General features: G+C 32.4%; 1 long non-coding RNA gene across 5 annotated transcripts in view; it reads right to left on the bottom strand.

Annotated features, from left to right (window-relative positions):
* LOC103494475 (uncharacterized) overlaps window positions 1-18,056 on the bottom strand; it is a 40,479-nt gene that overhangs the window by 22,002 nt on the left and 421 nt on the right. For 3 of the 5 annotated variants that reach the window (XR_538656.3, XR_538657.3, XR_538651.3), the window contains exons 3-4: window positions 17,119-17,170; window positions 16,664-16,873 (exon numbers count right to left, since the gene is read on the bottom strand). This is a non-coding gene — a long non-coding RNA (uncharacterized LOC103494475). The remainder of the gene's footprint in view (window positions 1-16,663; window positions 16,874-17,118; window positions 17,171-18,056) is intronic. The other 2 variants (XR_538658.3, XR_538659.3) reach the window with 1 other exon arrangement.

Below are 18,056 nucleotides of genomic sequence, written 5' to 3' on the forward strand. Positions count from 1 at the left end.
AGTTGAAAAAACCCATGATGACTTTACCCGTGATGGCCATGCCTGATTTTAACTTACCATTTGAAATCGAAACATATGCGTTTGGATATGGAGTTAGGGCTATTCTAACTCAAGCTAAGCGACCTATTGCATACTTTAGCCAAACTATGAGCACAAGAGACAGGGCCAGACTAGTATATGAGCGGGAATTGATTGTTGTGGTGTTTGCCGTGCAGAAATGGAGACCGTATGTACTTGGGAGGAAGTTCATCATGAAAACTGGTCAGAGGTCTCTTAAGTTCTTGCTGGAACAACGAGTAATTCAGCCACAATACCAGAAATGGATAGCCAAGCTGTTGGGTTATTCTTTTGAAGTGGTTTATAGGCCCGAGTTAAGAACAAGGCAACCAATGTACTGTCAAGGGTGTCACCTAGAGTACATCTAAATCAGATTTCAGCTCCTGCCCTTGTAGACTTGACTATTATTCAATAAGAAGTGGAGAATGATCCTAGGCTAAAGGAGATCAAAAGCATAATGGAGCAAAACCCAGATGACATTCCCAACTTCACCATACATCAAGGTGTCTTACAATTCAATGGCAGGTTAGTTATATCCAAGACTTCCTCTTTATTACCAACTATTTTACATACATATCATGGCTCGGTGTTTGGTGGACATTCAAAATTTTTGAGAACTTATAAGAGGATTACTGGAGAATTATACTGGGATGGAATGAAGAAAGACATTAAGAAGTACTACGAGGAATGTTCGATTTACCAAAGGAATAAGACATTGGCTTTTTAACCAGAAGGATTGCTCACTCCTCTAGAGATACCCGATACTATATGGACTGACATATCTATGGATTTCATAGATGGTTTACCCAAGTCGGATAGATATGAAGTAATATTTGTAGTAGTGGATAGGATGAGTAAGTATGCCCATTTCATAGCCCTGAAACATCTCTACACGGCTAAATCAGTAGCTGAAATTTTTGTAAAGGAAATTGTTCGATTACATGGATACCCGAGATCAATTGTATTAGACCGAGACAGGGTATTTGTTAGTCACTTCTGGAATGAGCAATTCAAGAGGACTGGAACTAAACTCCATAGAAGTTCTCTAAGGCCTTTGCATCCCTTGTCCCACAGAAGGGCTCCGGTTCTGGAACCTTTACTTTACTAACCGGAATTGCCCCTCCAATCGAAGCTTGATTTGTCATTGCTCACATTGTGAGATTCAGTCTCGTGTTCACATCTGCAATTTCATTCCTAACGACATCGAGCTCGAAAATTCTCCGACATGTCGTTTATCATCTTTAAAAGAGTCTTCTGAGAGCCATCTAGCTCATTGGCACGTTCCTCTATGTGAGCAATAGAGCCTGACAAACTAACCCACGCTCGTAGTTACCAGTTCTTTGTTAAGCCACCATTGCTTTTCACATATAACCGTAGAAATAAGGGGAAGTTGACACGTGAGAGGAAAGAGGGAAATGCGGGTTTAGGGGACCCATCATGGTGGGCCCAACAGTTAGTAGTGGGAGGAGTTTTTAGTAGTGGAGATTTAGAAAGAAAGGGGCGCAGAATTTTATGGAGGAAACACAGGACTATCTCACTCCTTGAGAGATAGGAGTAGTGGTAACATCAGGTTCCATCGTTCTAGTTTATTTCCTGTAATTACGTTTCTGTTTTGTTCATGTTTTCATTGCTTTGTTGTAAGTCTTGTATTATAATTAGGGAAGGATTACTATCCTAGTAGTGTGCTTTGATTTTCTTTTCATTCCCGTTATTGTAATTAAGTTTTAAAATCAATAAAGTAAAGAGAAAGGAAATCACTGAAAACATCATAAATGAAAGCATTGAAAAGTGTCAATTGCAAAGAAAAGCTAAGCTTGCAAAGAGTGCGACAAGGCTTAGTCGGGGATTCAACTACTATGTCTCCTTTATAGTACATTTTGAACATTTTTAGCCTTGGCAGGCTTGCATTTGAAGATGTTGAAACGTCACACCCTAGCTCGACGACACAAAAAGGAAAACAATAGGCTAAACTACATGTAAGACACAAAGACAAAGTGATTCGGAGGTATTCCGTCATGTGGCCATAGGTAAACAACACCTTGGACAAGCATGCTCGTGACACTAGGCAACGTTGAACATTCCATGACAGTATTTTAATGACGATCAAGGTACTGTGACAGTCTAGAAGCATTATGTTAAGTCTAGAAGTGTCTAAAATGTTCTAGACTTGTTTGTAAGGGCTAAAATATACTAGATTAGTCTAGAAGAATCCATGGCTGACCTCCTAAGACCCCTAGGTCGATTGACATGTCTATATACTTCAAAGGGGGCCATTTATACAACAACTCAAGGAAACTCACTTGGAACAAACTTCGTTGCAACTCCAAGAAGAGTTAATCCAAGCTCTCTCATTCTCTTAAACTCTCTATTGCCTACCAATATCTAAAATCAAAAAGCTTACTTGGCTTCTTTGACAACAAGAATGTCTAAGTGCCTCACGTTTGGTTAGTTAAAAACTCTAACCACATGACAAGAAAATCCCATTGAATAGAATCTGAAATTTGAAGCAATAATAAAAAATGAGACAAAGGAAAGAGAAGATTTGTGGGGACTCGTATATTTTTCTAACACGACCTAACATCAGCTTAACAGCTAGTATGGTATGTCGGTACTCAAAACGATACGAACAAATCTACATTTTTAACTAAATTTGCGTCCAAATAAAAACCATTTACCAAAACGAATGTCTTACCTTTTCCACACAAATCTTCAAAGCTAAAAGTCTTTTATCAAATCTCCTACTTCAATCCAAAATAAAATATCTCAACTTACTTTCCTTATTCCTAACAAACTTTGTGTACATAATCTAACCACACACTTCAAATAAAAAATTTCTTATGTCTTTGCTCTTTTTAAACTTGGAAATTGTCCAAAAACTTGTGAAAATCGAAACTAGCCAACTTTAAACAATCTTTGTGTACATAATCTAACCACACACTTCAAATAAAAAATTTCTTGTCTTTGCTCCTTTTAAACTTGGAAATTATCCAAAAACTTGTGAAAATCGAAACTAGCCAACTACCAAAATCCGAACAGAGGTTTACCATTTCCACACAAACCTTAAAAGTTGTTTGATTCAGTCTTGCACTTTTGTCCAAAATTTTCTCTTATATTAACTTACTTTCCTTCTTCCTTACTTTTTCCACACGAATTTTGAAAGTTCTCTTAATCAATAATTGCACTTTAATCCAAAATTCACTTTTCTTAACCTAATTTCCTTCTTCCATGTATACTTATCAAAAAAAGAACTTGTAAAACTCGAAACCGTAGGAAAAATCTACATTTTTGAACTAGATGTGTGTTCAAATAAAACCAATTAACCAAATCCCAAGCGAATGTCTTACCATTTCCACACAAAACATAGAAGATCTTTCGTCCAACCTCTTACTTTACTCCAAATAAATTATCTTATCTTGAGTTACTTTCCTTATTCCTTACCTATTTGACTGTGTACATCCGACCACACACTACAATTGAAAATTCTCATCCAAAAACTAGTAAAGCTCGAACATAGCCAACAAAATCCAAAATTTAAACTAACTCCGTATACGAGTAACGACCCAACTTCAAAAATCTGAACGCAAGTTTAACTTTTCCACACAAACCTTGAAATTCCTTTAATCTAAACCATCACTTTGGTCCAAAATTCTCTTCTCTTAACTTTCTTGCCTTCTTCCTTACTTTTTCCACACACATCTAAAAAGTTCCTTAATCAATACATGCACTTAAATCCAAATTCTATTTTCTTAACCTAATCCCCTTCTTCTATGGATACTTAACTTTGTCTATATAATCCAACCTCACACTCCAAAACAAAACTCTCATGTCATTGCTTTCTAAAGTCACTTAAGATTCTCAAGAAATTATAAAAAAAATTGTAAAACTCGAAAACAATGCGAACAAATTACATTTTAAACTAAATTTATGTCCAAATAAAACCTATTTACCAAATTCCAAATGGATGTCTTATCTTTTCCACACAAATTTCCGAAAGTTGTCTTATCCAATCTCACACTGTAATCTAAAAATTCTCTTATCTTAACTTAATTTCCTTCTACCTTACATACTTAACTTTGTCATAATTAGACTGCACACTTCAATTCAAAATTTTCATGCATTTGCTTCTCACAAACTTGTGATATGGTCAAACAACTATCCAAAAGCCTTTAAAACTTCAAACTAGCCAACAAATCCACATTCTAAACTTTGTGTCAAAATAACAGCCCAACTACCACAATCCAAACATAGGTCTACCTTCTTCATACAAACCTTGAAAGTTCTATGACCCAATCTTACACTTTAATTCAAACTTCTCTTACTTAACTTTCCTTATTCCTTTCTTTTTCCATGCAAACCTTGAAAATTCTCTTATCCAATGTTGCACTTTAATTCAAAATTCAAAAATGTCATTCAAAAAATAGTGTACAAAAACTGCCCCTCGAACGAGTCCAAACCAAAACATCCAACAAAACCACACAAAAAATCAGTTAACTAAGACAAACTAAGAACCTCGCAAGAAAGAAAGAAATACCAAAACACAGGAATATAAGAAAGATAGCCATGAGTTCAACTTTCGCCAAAATGATCAAATAAAAGTTTTGGTACTACACAGAAAGATGAGATGAATATTTATCTCAAACCTGACTCGGCCTCAGGATTCGAGATAAATATTTATCTCCCAATATCAAATATTATTTGAAAGTCTCTATATCCCAACAAATCTAGAGGCCGAGTCAAGATTTGTTGGGATATAAAGACTTTCTACTCTTAGATGTGTAGTAGCATAACTTTTTTTTTTTTATCAATTTTGGCAAAAGTTGAACCCATGTGGATAGCCTTTCTTATATCTAGTGTTTTGGTCTAATTTCTTTCTAGCGAGGTTTTTTGTTTGTCTTGGTCAAGTGGTTTTCTGTGTGGTTTTGTTGGATGCTTTGGTTTGAGCTCGTCGAAGGATTGTTTTTATGCACTATTTTGGGAAGGGCATTTTTTATTTTACTCTCCTTCTTCCATATATACTTAACTTTGTGTACATAATCCAAACGAACACTTCCATCCAAAATTTCTCTGGCTTTGCTTCCTTTAAACATGTGAGATACTCGAGAAATTATCTGCAAACTTGTAAAACATGAAACTAGACCAAAACATCTAACTTGCTTCCAAATAAAAATCCAGTCACGAAAATCCAAATGGATGTTTGAACCTTCAATACAAACCTCGAAAGTTCCCTAATTATTCAATCCTACACTTAAATCCAAAATTCTCTGGTCCTAACTTCTTTTCCTTATTCCTTACCTACTTTTAACTTTGTGCACATAATCCAACTACACATTTGAATCTATAATTCTCCTGCATTTGCATCCTTAGAAATTATCCAAAAACTTCTAAAACTCGACACAAGCCAACAAGTATTATTTTAAACTAGCTTTGTGTCTAAAATAACAACACAATTACCAAAATCCGAACGTAGGTTTACCTTTTCCACATAAACCATTAAAGTTCTCTCATCCAATCAGGCACTGCGCAATAAAATTCTTTTATCTTAACTTAATTTACTTCTTCCTTACTTTTATCAAACAAATCTTGAAAGTTACTTAATCAATAATTCCACTATAACCCAAATTCTCTGTTCTTAACCTAATCTTCTTCTTCCTTAATCAATAGGTACATAATGGAACCTCACACTCCCAGACAAAATTCTCATGTCTTTGCTTTCTAAAGTCCATTGAGATTCTCAATAAATTATAAAAAAAAACATATAAAACTTGAAACCATGCAAACAAATCTACATTTTAAACTAAATTTGTGATCAAATAAAACCTATTTACCAAATTCCACGCGGGTGTCTTACCTTTTCCACACAAATCTTAAAAGTTCTCTTATCAAATCCCATACATCGATCCAAAATAAAATATCTTAACTTACTTTCCTATTTCCTAACAAACTTTGTGTACATAATCTACCACACACTTCACATAAAAAATTCTCATGTCTTTGCTCTCTTTAAACTTCAAATTTAACCAAAAACTTCTGAAACTCAAAACTAACAAACTTTTAACTTTGTGTTTGAACAACAACCCTTGTCCAAAATTTTCTCCTAGCTTAACTTACTTTCATTCTTCCTTAAATTTTCCAGAAAAATTTGAAAGTTCTCCTAACAATAACAGCACTCAATCCAAAACTCTCTTTTCTATTCTCTTTTCTTAACCTAATTTCTTTGTTCCAAGTATACTTAACAAACCCATTTACCAAATTCCAAGTGTATGTCTTAAAAATTTCCACACAAATCATAGAAGTTCTTTGGTCCACCTCCTACTTTACTTCAAAATAAATTATCTTATCTTGACTTATTTTCCTTATTCCTTACCTATTTAGCTTTGTATACATGACTCAACCGCACACTTCAATCGAAAAATTCTTATCCAAAAACTTGTAAAGCTAGAACATAGCCAACATTTCTACAATTTAAACTAACTTTGTGTACAAGTGACAACCCAGCTACCAAAAATCTGAACATAAATTTAACTTTTCCAAACAAATCTTGAAATTTCTTTGATCTAAATCATCCACTTTGGTCCAATATTCTCCTCTTAACTTACATTCCTTCTTCCTTACTTTTTCCACACAAATCTTCAAAGTTCCTTAATCAATAGATGCACTTAAATCCAAATTCTCTTTTCTTAACCTAATCTTCTTCTTCCATGTATACTTAACTTCGTTTACATAATAGAACCTCACACTTCATACAAGATTCTCATGCCTTTTGCTCCTACAGTCACTTGAGATTCTTAAGAAATTATAATAAAACAAATTTGTAAAACTTGAAACCGTGCAAACAAATCTACAATTTAAACTAAATTTATGTCCAAATAAAACCAATTCACCAAGTACCAAACGAATCTCTTACCTTTACCCCACAAATCTTAAAAGTTCCCTTCTCCAATCCTGCACTTCAATCCAAAATAAAATATCTTAACTTACTTTCCATATTCCTTATCAACTTCGGGTACATAATCCAACCACACACCTCAATCCCAAATTCTTACGTCTTTACTTCGTTTAAAGTTCAAAATTCTCCAAAAACTTGTAAAACTCGAAACTAGTAAACAAATCTAAATTTTGAACTAACCTTGAGTCCACATAACAACCGAACTAACAAAATCCGATTGTAAGTTTACCTTCCTCAAAAACCTTGTAAGTTCTTTGATCCAATCTTTCAAAAGTCTCTTATCTGAACTTACTTTCCTTCTTTCTTATATTTTCCACACAAAATTTGAAAGTTATCTTAATCAATAATGGCACTTTAATCAAAAATTCTCTTTGCTTAACCTAATTTCTTTCTTCTATGTATACTTAACTTTGTCTACATAATAGAACCTCACACTTCATACAAGATTCTCATGCCTTTTGATCCTAAAGTCACTTGAGATTCTCAAGAAATTATAATATAAAAAACTTGTAAAACTCGAAACCGTGCGAACAAATCTACACTTTAAACTAAATTTATGTCCAACCCATTCACAAAATTCCAAACATATGTCTTATCTTTTCCGCACAAATCTTAAAAGATCCCCTCTCCAATCTTGCACTTCAATCCAAAATAAAATATCTTATTTACTTTCCATATTCTTTACCAACTTTGGCTACATAATCTAACCAAACACTACAATCCAAAATTCTTACGTCTTTACTTCGATTAAACTTCGAAATTCTCCAAAAACTTGTAAAACACGAAACAAGCCAACAAATCTAAATTTTGAACTAACTTTGTGTCCAAATAACAACCAAACTAACAAAATCCGAGTGTAAGTTTACCTTTTCCACAAAAACCTTGAAAGTTCTTTGATCCAATCTTCCAAAAGTCTCTTTTCTTAACTTACTTTCCTTCTTTCTTACTTTTTCTACCCAAATTTTGAAAGTTCTCTTAATCAATAATTGCACTTTAATCCAAAATTCTCTTTGCTTAACCTAATTTCTTTCTTCCATGTATACTTAACTTTGTCTACATAATAGAACCTCACACTTCATACAAGATTCTCATGCCTTTCGCTCCTAAAGTCACTTGAGATTCCCAAAAAATTATAATAAGAAAAAACTTGTAAAACTCGAAACCGTGCGAACAAATCTACACTTTAAACTAAATTTATGTCCAAATAAAACCCATTCATCAAATTCCAAACGGTTGTCTTACTTTTTCCACACAAAACTTAAAAGTTCTCTTCTCCAATCTTGCACTTTAATCCAAAATAAAACAGCTTAACTTACTTTCTATATTCCTTACCAACTTGGGTACATAATCTAACCACACCCTTCAATCCAAAATTCTCAAGTCTTTCCTTTGTTTAAATTTGGAAATTCTCCAAAAATACTAAGACTCGAAGCTAGCCAACAAATCTAAATTTTGAACTAACTTTGTGTGTGGATAACAATCCATCTAACAAAATCCGATCCTAAGTTTACCTTTTCCGCAAAAATCTTGAAAGTTCTTTTATCCAATCTTCCAAAAGTCTCTTGTCTTAACTTACTTTCCTTCTTTCTTACTTTTTTCCACCCAAATTTTGAAAGTTCTCTTAATCAATAATTGCACTTTAATCCAACATTCTCTTAGCTTCACCTAACTTCTTTCTTCCATGCATGTATACTTAACTTTGTCTACATAAAAGAACCTCAAACTTCATACAAGATTCTCATACCTTTCACTCTTAAAGTCACTTGAGATTCTCAAGAAATTACAATAAAAAAAAAAAACTTGTAAAACCCGATACATTGCGAACAAATCTACACTTTAAACTAAATTTATGTCCAAATAAAACCCATTCACCAAATTCCAAACGGATGTCTTACCTTTTCCACACAAATCTTAAGAATTCTCTTCTCCAATCTTGCACTTTAATCCAAAATCAAATATCTTAACTTACTTTCCATATTCCTTACCAACTTTGGATACATAATCTAACCACACACTTCAATCCAAAATTCTTAAGTCTTTACTTCGTTTAAACTTGGAAATTCTCCACAAACTTGTAAAACTCGAAACTAGCCAACAAATCTAAATTTTGAACTAATTTTGTGTCCGAATAACAACCCAACTAACAAAATCCGATTATAAGTTTACCTTCTCCACAGATCCAATCTTCCTAAAGTCACTTATCTTAACTTACTTTTCTTCTTTCTTACATTTTCCACACAAATTTTTTAATCAATAATTGCACTTTAATCCAAAATTCTCTTTGCTTCACCTCATTCCTTTCTTCCATGTATACTTAATTTTGTCTACATAATAGAACCTCACACTTCATACAAGATTCTCATGTCTTTCGCTCCGAAAGTCACTTGAGATTCTAAAGAAATTATAATAAAAAAAACTTGTAAGACTCGAAACCTTGCGAACAAATATACACTTTAAACTAAATTTATGTCCAAATAAAACTCATTCACCAAATTCCAAACGGATGTCTTACCTTCCCCACACAAATAATCTTAAAAGTTCTCTTTTCCAATTTTGCACTTTAAACCAAAATAAAATATCTTAACTTACTTACCATATTCCTTACCAACTTTGGATCCATAATCTAACCACATACTTCAATCCAAAATTCTTAAGTCTTTACTTCGTTTGAACTTGGAAATTCTCCAAAAACTTGCAAAACTCGAAACTAGCCAACAAATCTAAATTTTGAACTAACTTTGTGTCCGAGTAACAACCGAACTAACAGAATCCGATTGTAAGTTTACCTTTTCCACAAAATCCTTGAAACTTCTTTGATCCAATCTTCCAAAAGTCTCTTATCTTAACTTACTTTCCTTATTTCTTACCTTTTCCACACAAATTTTGAATGTTCTCTTGAACAATAATTACACTTTAATCCAAAATACTCTTTGCTTAACCTAATTTCCTTCGTCTTCCATTTATACTTAACTTTGTCTACATAATGAACCTCACACTTCATACAAGATTCCCATGCCTTTCTTTCCTAAAGTCACATGATGAGATTCTCAAGAAATTATAACAAAAAAAAACTTGTAAAACTCGAAACCGTGCGAACAAATCTACACTTCAAACTAAATTTATGTCCAAATAAAACCCATTCACACAATTCCAAACGGCTTTTTCTCCACGAAACTTAAAAGTTCTCTTCACCAATCTTGCACTTTAATCCAAAATAGAAACAGCTTAACTTACTTTCAATACTCCTTACCAACTTTGGGTACATCATCTCTTACCTTTTCCCCACGAATCTTAAAAGTTCCCTTCTCCAATCTTCCACTTCAATCAAAAATAAAATATCTTAACTTACTTTCCATATTCTTTACCAACTTTGGGCACATAATCAAACCACACACTTGAATCCAAAATTCTTAAGTCTTTACTTCCTTTAAACTCGGAAATTCTCCAAAAATTTGTAAAACTCGAAACTAGCCAACAAATCTAAATTTTGAACTAACTTTGTGTGCGAATAACAACCCAACTAACGAAATCCGATTGTAAGTTTACCTTTTCCACAAAAACCTTCAGAGTTCTTAGATCCAATCTTCCAAAAGTCACTTATCTTAACTTACTTTCCTTCTTTCTTACTTTTTCCACACAAATTTTGAAAGTTCTCCTAATCAACAATTGCACTTTAATCCAAAATTCTCTTTGCTAAACCTAATTTCTTTCTTCCATGTATACTTAACTTTATCTAAATAATAGAACCTCACACTTCATTCAAGATTCTCACGTCTTTCGCTCCTAATGTCACTTGAGATTCTAAAGAAATTATAATAAAAAAAACTTGAAAACTCGAAACCTTGCGAACAAATCTACACTTTAAACTAAATTTATGTCCAAATAAAACCCATTCACCAAATTCCAAACGGGTTTTTCCACACGAAACTAAAAAGTTCTCTTCTCGAATCTTGCACTAATCAAAAATAAAAAAAAAAAGCTTAACTTACTTTCAATATTCTTTACCAACTTTCGGTACATGATCTAACCACACCCTTCAATCCAAAATTCTTAAGTCTTTACTTCGTTTAAAATTGAAAATTTCACCAATAATTGTAAAACTCGAAACTAGCCAACAAATCTAAATTTTGAACTAACATTGTGTCTGACCAACAACCCAAATAGCAAAAACCAAACGTAGGTTGACCTTTTCCACAAAAAACCTTAAAAGTTCTCTGAACCAATCTTCCAAAAGTTTCTCATCTTAACTTACGCTTTCCTTCTTAGTTTTTCCACACAAATTTTGGAAGTTCTCTTAATCAATAATTGCACTTTAATCCAAACTTATCTTTGCTTCACCTAATTAATTCCTTTCTTCCATGTATACTTAACTTTGTCTACATAATAGAACCTCACACTTCATACAAGATTCCCATGTCTTTTGCTCCTAGAGTCACTTGAGATTCTCAAGAAATTATAATAAGAAAAAACTTGTAAAACTCGAAACCGTGCAAACAAATCTACACTTTAAACTAGATTTATGTCCAAATAAAACCCATTCACCAAATCCTAAACGGATGTCTTACCTTTTCCACACAAATCTTAAATGTTCTCTTCTCCAATCTTGCACTTCAATCCAATATAAAATATCTTAACTTACTTTCCATATTCCTTACCAACTTTGTACACGTAATCTAACCACACACTTCAATCCAAAATTCTTAAGTCTTTACTTCGTCTAAACTTGGAAATTCTCCAAAAACTTGTAAAACTCTAAACTAGCCAACAAATCTAAATTTTGAATTAACTTTGTGTCCGAGTAACAACCGAACTAACAAAATCCGATTGTAAGTATACCTTTTCCACAAAAACCTTGAAAGTTCACTGATCCAATATTCAAAAAGTCTCTTATCTTAACTTACTTTCCATATTTCTTACTTTTTCCATACAAATTTTGAAAATTCTCTTAATCAATGATTGCACTTAAATCCAAAATTCTCTTTGCTTAACCTAATTTCTTTCTTCCATGTATACGTGTAACTTTGCCTACATAATAGAACCTCACACTTCATACAAGATTCTCAAGTCCTTTGCTCCTAATGTCACTTGAGATTCTAAATAAATTATAATAAATAAAAAACTTGTAAAACTCCAAATCTTGCGAACAAATCTACACTTTAAACTAAATTTCTGTCCAAATAAAACCCATTCACCAAATTCCAAACGGATGTCTTACCTTTTTCACACAAATCTTAAAAGTTCTCGTCTCCAATCTTGAACTCAAATTCAAAATAAAATATCTTCACTTACTTTCTATATTCCTTACCAACTTTGGATACATAGTCTAACCACAAACTTCAATCCAAAATTCTTAAGTCTTTCCTTCATGTAAAACTTGGAAATTCTCCAAAAACTTGTAAAACTCAAAACTAGCCAACAAATCTAAATTTTGAGCTAACTTTGTGTCCGAATAACAACCCAACTCACAAAAACCGATTGTAAGTTTACCTTTTCCACAAAAACCTTCAAAGTTCTTTAGATCCAATCTTCCAAAAGTCCCGTATCTTATCTTACTTTTTCCATACAAAATTTGAATGTTCTCTTAATCAATAATTGCACTTTAATCAAAAATACTCTTTGCTTACCTAATTTTTTTTTCTTCCATGTATACTTAACTTTGTTTACATAATAGAACCTCACACTTCATACAAGATTCTCCTGTCCTTCGCTCCTAATGTCACTTGAGATTCTAAAGAAATTATAATAAAAAAAAAACTTGAAAACTCGAAACCTTGCGAACAAATCTACACTTTAGACTAAGTTTATGTCCAAATAAAACCCATTCACCAAATTCCAAACGGATGTCTTACCTTTTTCGCACAAATCTTCAAAGTTCCCTTCTCCAATCTTGCACTTTAATCCAAAATAAAATATCTTAATTTACTCTCCATATTTCTTACCAACTTTGGGTACATAATCTAACCACACACTTCAATCCAAAATTTTTACGTCTTTACTTCCTTCAAACTTGGAAATTCTCCAAAACCTTGAAACTAGCCAACAAAGCTGGATTTTAAACTAACTTTGTGTCCGAATAACAACCATCTAACAAAATCCAACAAAATCCGATTGTAAGTTTACCTTTCCCACAAAAATATTGGAAGTTCTTTGATCCAATCTTCCAAAAGTCTCGTATCTTAACTTACTTTCCCTTCTTTCTTACTTTTTCCACACAAATTTTGAAAGTACTCTTAATCAATAATTGCATTTTAATCCAAAATTCGCTTTGCTTAACCCAATCTCCTTCTTCCATGTATGCTTAACTTTGTCTACATAATAGAATCTCAGGCTTCATACAATATTCTCATGCCTATCGCTCCTAAAGTCACTTGAGATTCTCAAGAAAGTATAAAAAAAGAAAAAATAAAAAGAAACTTGTAAAACTCGAGACCATGGGAACAAATCTACATTTTAAACTAAGCTTATGTCCAAATAAAACCCATTTACCAAATTCCAAATGGATGTCTGACCTTTTGCATAAAAATCTTAAAAGTTCTCTTCTCCAATCTTGCACTTTAATCCAAAATAAAATATCTTAACTTACTTTCCTTGTTCCTTAAATACTTTGTGTGCATAATCTAACCGTACACTTCAATCCAAAATTCTTATGTATTTGCTCCCTTTAAACTTGAAAATTATTGAAAAACTAACCTGTGCCACAAAAATCTGAATGGAGGTTTGAACCTTTCAATCCTACGCATACTTTAACTTTGTGTACATAATCCAACTACATATTTGAATCTATAATTCTCATGCATTTGTTTCCTTAGTAAGAAATTATCCAAAATCTTCTACAATTCGACACAAGCCAACAAGTCTACATTTTGAACTTACTTTGTGTCTGAATAACAAGCCAACTACCAAAATCCGAACGTAGGTTTACCATTTCCACACAAACCATGAAATTTCTCTGGTCCAATCTTGCACTAAGGTATATAATTCTTTTATCTTAACTTAATTTTCTTCTTCCTTAATTTTATCACACAAATCTTGAAAGTTCCTTAATCAATAATTGCACTTTAATCCAAACTCTCTTTTTTTAACCTAATCTTCTTCTTCCATGTATACTTGACTTTGTGTACATAATGGAACCTCACACTTCCAAACAAAATTCTCATGTCTTTGCTTTCTAAAGTCACTTGAGATTCTCAATCAATTATAAAAAAAAAAAAAAAAAAAAAAAAAAAAAAAAAAGAAACTTGCAAAACTCGAAACCATGCGAAGAAATCTACATTTTAAACTAACCTTATGTCCAAATAAAACCCATTTACCAAATTCCAAACGGAAGTCTTATCTTTTCCATAAAAATCTTAAAATTTCTCACTCCAATCTTGCACTTCAATCCAAAATAAAATATCTTAACTTACTTTCCTTATTCCTTACCAACTTTGTGTACATAATCTAACCACACACTTCAAATCAAATATTCTTATGTCTTTGCTCCCTTTAAACTGGGAAATTATCCAAAAACTTGTGAAACTCGAAACTAGCCTACTTTGAACTAACTTTGTGTTCGAACAACCCAACTAAAAAAATCCAAACGTAAGTTTACCTTTTCCTCGTAAACCTTGAAAGTTCTTTGATTCAATCTTGCACTTTTGTCCAAAATTTTCTCCTACCTTAACTTACTTTCCTTCTTCCTTACTTTTTCCACACAAATTTTGAAAGTTCTCTTAATTATTAAACTTTAATCCAAAATTCTCTTTTCTTAACCTATTTTCCTTCTTTCATGTATACTTAACAAACCCACTTACCAAATTCCAAGTGTATGTCTTACCAATTCCACACAAATCATAGAAGTTCTTTGGTCCAACCTTGTACTTTACTCCAAAATAAATTATCTTATCTTGACTTATTTTCCTTATTCCTTACCTATTTAAATTTGTGTACATGATCCAACCGCCCACTTCAATCGAAAATTCTTATCCAAAACTTGTAAAGCTCGAACATAGCCAACAAAATCTACAATTTAAACTAACTTTGTGTACGAGTGACGACCCAACTACCAAAATCCGAACGTAAGTTTAACTTTTCCACACAAACCTTGAAATTTCTTTGATCTAAATCATGCACTTTGGTCCAAAATTCTCTTTTCCTAACTTTCTTTCCTTCTTCCTTACTTTTTCCACACATCTTGAAAGTTCCTTAATCAATAGATGCACTTAAATCCAAATTCTCTTTTTCTTAACCTAATCTTCTTATTCCATGTATACTTAACTTTGCGTACATAATGGAACCTCACACTCCCAGCCAAAATTCTCAAGTCTTTGCTTTCTAAAGTCACTTGAGATTCTCAATAAATTATAAAAATAAATTTAACAAAAAACTTGTAAAGCTCGAAACCATGCAAACAAATCTACATTTTAAACTGAATTTGTGTCCAAATAAAACACATTTACCAATTTCCAAATGGATGTCTTACCTTTTCCACACAAATTTAAAAATTTCTCTTCTCCAATCTTGCACTTTAATCCAAAATAAAATATCTTAACTTACTTTCTTAATTCCTTACCAACTTTGTGTGCATAATCTAACCACACACTTCAATCCAAAATTCTTATGCATTTGCTCCCTTTGAACTTGGAAATTATTCAAAAACTAGCCAACAAATCTAAATTTTGATCTAACTTTGCGTTCAAATAACAACCCAACTACCAAAATCCGAACGTAAGTTTACCAACTATGTGTGCACTTTAATCCAATCTTGCACTTCAATCCAAAATAAAATATCTTAACTTACTTTCCTAATTCCTTACCAACTTTGTGTGCATAATCTAACCAAACACTTCAATCCAAAATTCTTATGCATTTGCTCCCTTTAAACTTGGAAATTATTCAAAAATTAGCCAACAAATCTAAATTTTGATCTAACTTTGCGTTCAAATAACAACCCAACTACCAAAATCCGAACGTAAGTTTACCTTTTCCACACAAACCTTGAAAGATCTCTTAATCAATAATTGCACTTTAATCCAAATTCTCTTTTCTTAACCTAATTTCCTTCTTCCACGTATACTTAACTTTGTCTACATAATAGAACCTCACGCTTCATACAAAATTCTCATGTCTTTCGCTCTTAAAGTCACTTGAGATTCACAAGAAATTATAAAAAAAGAACTTGTAAAACTCAAAACTGTACGAAATAATCTACATTTTGAACCAAATTTGTGTCCGAATAACAATCGAACAACCAAAATCCAAACGTAGGTTTATGTTTTCCAAACAAACCTTGGAAGTTTTCGGAACAAATCTTGCACTTTAGTCCAAAATTCTCTTTTACTTTCCTTCTTCCATGTATACTTAATTTTGTTTATATAATCCAACCTCACTTTTCAATCCAAAATTCTCATGCCTTTGCTTCCAAAAAACATTTGAGATTCTAAAGAAATTAATTGCCTTTTAGGTCTTAATTCCCCCCCCCCCCCACCCGTTCTGTCATTCATCATAATGAAAAGATGTAATTTCATTCATTCCTAACTTATGAATAAAAGTTTCATTCAGTACGATCGGTTATTGTAATTTAATCACTTACTCTTGAAACAGAAACATGATATCAATAGCACAAATAACATCAAAAAAGAAAGTCGAAGATATAATAAAAATTAAGCATGAAAACCTAACCTTATCAAGACCTCAACAGTCACAAAGATGTAATTCCAATTAGTACTATAGGCTGCACATATTGTGGATCGTGATGTCAATTGAAGATTTCTTACGTGTTGGAGTGTTAAAAATAGCAACTGAACTTTATTATTTCCAACTATGTCCATTTCCAACTGAAATTTTCACAACTTAGCTCCTCTCTGTCAGCAAAGATGTGATATGGATAATCTGAAACCATAGAAAGTGAACATGAACGGTTTTGATTGCTTGTTCTTCTAAGGAAAAAATTGCGTTAATAATTTGCACTATGATTCAATTCCCTAACCGAGTCAAAACATTTTTGCAACTTGTCAGATGAGTTGCAGCCATATATTAATTTTCCATGAAGCAAGCAAAGTAAGACATTAAATCCAACTGAAAACATGAATTTTTGGAATTTTTTTATTTCAAATTCACTCACATCAGAAGTTCACCTTTTTTAGATGTCGCCTGTTCCTCTTCGGCTGACCAAATTCTTTCTTCTACCTTTAAAAGTAAACATAAAACATAGAATATATCAAAAAACGTAATGTAGGGAAAATGTAAGAAAGGTAAAGATACTAACTTTGAAAGACAAGCAAATACTGAAAAATTATTAATTCTCTAAATCAAGAGAATTTGTAATCAAATGTTGACATGATTCCTGCTCCAACAAACAGAGTTTAGACTCAAAAGCAACAATACAAGACTTGTCAAGACTTCGGTTCTAAGATGAACAATTTTTAGTTAACCTTGCGAGCTTCATCCTAAATCTTAAATCCCTCGATCAAAAAACCTAAACTTTTTAAATAGTAGTTAAAAATTTAAGAAAACACAGATCAGAGAGTTCATAGATGAAAAATGTAACGTGTTTTGGGAGATGAACATGTAAAAGAAATAGAGTACGTAAAATGAGTATATTTAAAAGAAATAGAGTTCACAGTTAAACTTCATTATTAGAATAAACCCACTTAGCAGAAACTCCTCGTTTTTCACGGGGTTAATTATAGCGAAAGAAACAATTCGATCCTCCAAAAAAAAAAAGAAGAAGAAGAAGCATGTAAAAGACATAGCGTGCGTAAATGAGTATCTTTAAAAGAAATAGAATTTACACTTAAACGTCATTATTAGAATAAACCCACCTAGCAGAAACTCAGAATTCCAAGGGGAAAATAAATTCAACGAAAATTCAGAATCGAAAAGTTAATTTCTGCCTCATTTTTCAGAGGGTAAATTAAATCGAAAGAAACTATTCGATCCTCCAAAAAAACAAGAAGAAGAAGAACGAAAATCATAAGCATTATAGGGTATGAAAGCCTAATAAAAGCCTTCAAATCTCCCGCAGGCATTTCGACCAGACGGAAACTTCTTCAACCCTTAAACACAGGCTCGA

This window comes from Cucumis melo, chromosome 7 (genome assembly GCF_025177605.1).
Source record: "Cucumis melo cultivar AY chromosome 7, USDA_Cmelo_AY_1.0, whole genome shotgun sequence".
NCBI classification, from domain to species: Eukaryota; Viridiplantae; Streptophyta; class Magnoliopsida; order Cucurbitales; family Cucurbitaceae; genus Cucumis; species Cucumis melo.